We start from the raw sequence: 5,315 nt of genomic DNA, 5'->3' as shown, positions 1-5,315 counted from the left end.
CTGCTTCCAGGCTAGCGAGGGATGCGGAATTGCTGTCCACGTCCTGGAATTAACACACACCGTTAGGAAAGATCCGGAACACAACACTCAAAACTACAAAAACACTCAAAACTAGAAGAACAGACAACATACTGACTGTTAATAAACATTAACTGACTGTTAATAAACAGCTCTGCTCTGATAAAGTTGCCAGACTGTCGTCTGCATGTTGCAGGCAAATTCCCCAATCCCCCCCCTCCCCTAGACATAGCACCACACAACAACTCTGAACTTTGAACCATGTTTTCACTTCAGTGGCTTCAGCTGAATAATACTTTGCACTGAAAGCCTGTGCTTATAACTGTGTGTGCACATGTGTGCTGATTATTTTGAAATAAAGTATTCATTCAACTTATCAACCACTTCATATTATTCTTATGTATTAACATTATTATGTTGTAATAATATGTTGGAATAAATATGATGTTATTATAATGTAATATTATGTTATTATAATGTGCACACATGCAATTCTGTGTCCATTTATAAAGGGTAAGATACTTGAAAGCAAAAAAAGTAGAATAAATAAGTAGCTGATAAAACAATTTCAATTTGTGTATGGTACATCTTTTGGCATACAAGATGCACTGCTGATAAAATAGATGAAAGTGATATATGGCTTATTATCAGTATGATAACAATGGGCCCTGATTCAAATGCTGGGCAAAGAGTAAAGTTTACAGCCTAACTAAAGCTTGCTTCATATGCTAATTCAATTTGCAAATGTTATACCAGGAGAACGATCCCGGGCATAAAAACAACCCCAGTCACGCCACATGATGCCATAGTCCATGCACGAGAACTTTGCTCATAGACTGACTTCGCACTTTGCCCAGTATTTAAATAATAGCTGCTAAGCCCCCCAATATAGGATTTAATCATCAGCCACAGGATAAATTCATTCAAGTTCATTTAACTTTACAGCCATAGTATAGAATGGGCCACAGATATTATTAGGTAGTCTGGGGAGTCATATGGGGCTAGTTTCTAGTCGAAGTTGACCAGTTGAAGAGGTGTGAGTGGTGAATGACTGACAAGCCTGAACGTTCACAAATGTGCCATGGGAGGGGGCGTGTTAGCAAGGAGGCTAGCCAGACGGTGCCAACGCCACGGAGAGTGATGTTAAGATTAATGCACAGCTAGACCACTTGCTACAGTTGGTAGCCTACTTGCAAAAATAAGTCCCCGAGAGAAAGAAAATATAAATGAAAAATGTTATAGATCCCTAACGGTGTCAACTGGGCGGTTGGTCACTGTTTGGTTCGCCTACTGCCCGGTCCTGCTAACTAGCCAAAACAGTCCCGACTTTCTTATGCCTACCGTTGGCTCCTCTGGCGCGCCAGGATCCAGGACTGTCCAGCGTATGACCTCCATAAAATCCCCATCTGCTTTATCCTTATGGTTGCGGGACTGGTCAGGTTCACATTGTAGTTTCTTTGCCAATCCCAGGAACAAATCGTTGCTAGACATAAAGTCAGTGTCCTTCATTAAACACCATGACAGCGGCGGCTCACTCAAGTGTCTGTTGAGCCCTGCTCGCAGACCCATGAATCCGCTGAATCCATACGGATCTCCTCTTCCGTTTTTGACAGTGAGGTAGAACTTGCTCAGTATTTCATTCAACTCCGATTTTGAAACCGCATTAAAGTCAATGGTTTGTCCGAGGTGTTCGAAGCACCAGTTCTGAAAGCACCGAACGGCCCACTTGGTTTGTCCCGCTGTCTTGTTGTGTTCGTTTTCAGATTTGTTTACATTTGGCATGTCGTTGTTGTATTTGCTGGTTTTCTTGCTCTTGTCCATGACTGTATCTATAACTTCGCATTACATTCCGATAATAACCCCAAATAGTAAGACGAAACACTGGGTCCTGCGCAGACAATTACTGTAGTGTTTGGTCACAAGGATTTTAATTTTACAGGGGGGCGTTCGTGAGCTTTACGCACAGCGTCATCCTAGTGGGTTATTAATTAACCTTGCCTACTGGTGAACCACCGGGAACCACTGGATTTATTTGAGTCGCATGAGGTGTTGACTGTTACACACTTACACGAGTAACTTCCCTGTTTGTCACACAGTGGCCCTATATACGTATATTTATGCACTACTGGCCATAAACAACCTTCAGTCATAACCAAACAGCAGCACATGGGAGGCGTTCATATTATGTCACTTAGCCTACTTTGAATAGGCCTACATTCTATTTTAATTCTCTTCGACTTCCACTGTATTAAAAGAGCACCACATGCGGTGCAAAGTGGTATCAATAACCTTCAGTTATTGAAGGTTATTGGTTTGTATATCAAATCTTTCATGACCAGATTTACCCCATCCAGCAGGTCTCAGGTCAGCCCTTTGCCTCGGATGAAAAATGTAGGCAAATTGGCAAAGTTTTGTAAAAGCACTCAGTATTACAATGTAACAACTATTATGTAGGTACAAAACATAATGCAAGTACAATGATAGTACCTGATAATACATGTTGTTACACAGGTTGTACCACTGTAGCCAATTAGGTAGGTACACTGTAACAGCGACACCCTAAACTAAAGTTTTACCACATTTTGTATCAAAATACTTTATATGTGGGTATCTTAGTTTGAAGTAGCCTGCCAAATAGTTTTGGTAGGCTACTTTAGGTGATGTGTTATGAGATCATAAAATACACATAATTATAAAGGTGCAAAACAATGAATGTACTGAGAGTCCAGACTTGTTATGATCAGAATATTGAGAATGATGCAGATGACGATTCAGTGCAAGACGAGTAACTCCCCTGATACACTCCCTCTCACAACTCAAGTTTCATGAGAACTTTAATCATCAGTTTCTTGATCCAATCATCCAATCAGAACACATGGAACCCATGGTCTATGTGGTTCCCCGGCAACATGCTCAACACATTGCTGTGTCAGCAGCCCCTCTAGTGTGTCACTAACTCCACTGATCTATAAAGAATAGATAAGTGTGTGTAACACACAAAACACATTACTTGTAACACATAAACATGAACTGTGTTAACACACAAAACACATTAACAGACAAAACACATTAACTGTGTTAACACACAAAACATTAATACACAAAACACATTAAAACACAAAACACAATACCTGTGTTAACACACAAAACTGTCTGACATCTCTTCTCATATATGATATTTCCGAAACAACATGGTGTTCGCGTGAAGTGCACAAAGTGGCACGTGTGAACGGACCATCTGGGGTGATTTCCAGGAATGCATGACAAATATTTTTACTATTCAAAATCTCTATCCCAATGTAAAATGCATGTTAACGACTGAAGACATTCACCTTTACCCATATAGCCTAATTTACGCCTACAGAGGGCTACACCTTCACACTTGATAGCCAAAAGGAGGAGAAGTGATTGGGGGGGGGGGTGCAGTGTGCACACAAGCAGAGATGTATCGGTGGGAAAATAAGTTAATGTCATTTCAAAATCCAAGGAGGATTTTAAGGAATTTGATATTAAAGTCACGCAAAATGTGAAAATACTGGTGGTCTTGGACTTTCTTAATTTAGTCTAATGGTGAATTTCTTAATTTAATGTTTTGGCCAATTTCTTGGTTTAATTGTAATCACATTTGCCCAATCCCATACTGTATATCTTCAACATAGCAACAAGTTGTGACTGAACTGGTCAAAACCTGCACTGTAAAAATTAGAACTTGCCTTTTGTCCTGCAAACTAAGGTTTGTAAGTAAATATAACTAAAAAAATCAGGAAGACATGGTAAACTAGAAAAAAACAATTGATCCAACTTTTTTTGTAATTGCATCTTGCAAACTTGCAAAATTAAGTTGACTCAACTTAAATATTTAATTATATGTATCAGTGCAGTCTTCCCTGAAGTTATTTCAACTTATGAAATAAGCAAATGTATGTCTACTCAGTTTCATGAGTTAACACAACATAAAAAAAGAAGTCCAAGTTGTCCAAGTTATTTGTTTTTCACTGGGTTTTTAAGTTGGTTCAACTTGAAATATAAAAGTCAACTGATTTCACTAACTTTTCAAGTTGACAGTGAAGAACTAAACTAATCAAGTTAACTTAAAATTGTAAGTTATGGTCCTAACTAAAAAAAATGTTAGTTAGTTTAACTCAAATTTTCAAGGCAACCGGCTGCCTTGAATTTTTGAGTTGAAGGCATTGACTTATCTTTTTAAGAACTACAATGTTTTTCAAGTTCTGCCAACTAAGTATTTTTAATTCAAGTTACCGGAATTTTCAAGTCTGTAAAACTTACTATTTTGAGTTCAGATACCATCCCCTTAGGAATTATGGGCAAATGTTATTTTCTTGTTTATAATGTCTATTTTTTCTTATAACTGTTTATTGTGGCTTTTTTGGATGTGTATAACACAAATCAACTATTGAACAAAATGACTATGTGACAGATTTTCAGAGTTTTGTCAGGGTTACCATTGAGGAGAAGACCATTATCAAAATATAATGTCATTTTAGAAAGTAGACATATATTAATTGGAGTGCAATGCGAAATTGACTGCTTTCTCAATTTGCATTAATCTGGCTCCTTCACGGCATCACAAAGTCGGCCACTCAATGCTTTCTTGCATTATGTGTCTGCAGGTATGCTGCTAGAGAATGTATGCCCTATGACGGACAGACATTCAGGGTTCCTCCAATAATACTGTATATAGTGTTATTGGGGGCAAGGCTCTCTGAGGGCCCTCTGTCATTTCTGGGCCCTTGGAATCTTCCTAAACACCCACCCACTGGTGTTCCTGTATTCTTCCTGGGGTGGATTTCATTTTCTCCTTGTAGGGTTCTCTCTCTCTCTCCTTGTAGGGTTTTCTCCTTGTGTAGTTCTTGACCCTAACAAATTTATCATGAATTAATGTAAAAGCAGCAACTGCACTAGTTGCAATCAGGAAGTTCATAGTCACAATGATATCACTAAGAATGTGAATATCTGTTTGTGCCGCTAGCATATTCAATACTCTAAGCTCTATGCACAGGATTAAGTCATTGTGGATGGTCATCTACATGATGGTTTGTAGCAACAACAAACAATTACATGACAACATGACCAAAACAGTATGGCCTTTAGTGTCACAGTTACTTAGTTTTAGCTTTGCTTAGAATCTTATTTCAAGATTACATTTCAGTTGGAAACTATTTGTGATTTCTTTCAGAATATGTTGACTGGTGCTGTTGCATTCTGGGAACAAACACGTTATTAGGGGATGGTAATCTGAACTCAAAATAGTAAGTTTTTACAAACTTTCCAGTAAA

Source organism: Sardina pilchardus, chromosome 5, assembly GCF_963854185.1.
Source record: "Sardina pilchardus chromosome 5, fSarPil1.1, whole genome shotgun sequence".
In the NCBI taxonomy this organism is placed as follows: Eukaryota; Metazoa; Chordata; class Actinopteri; order Clupeiformes; family Clupeidae; genus Sardina; species Sardina pilchardus.
The sequence above is the reverse complement of the archived record's forward strand: the minus strand, read 5'-3'. Positions refer to the sequence as shown.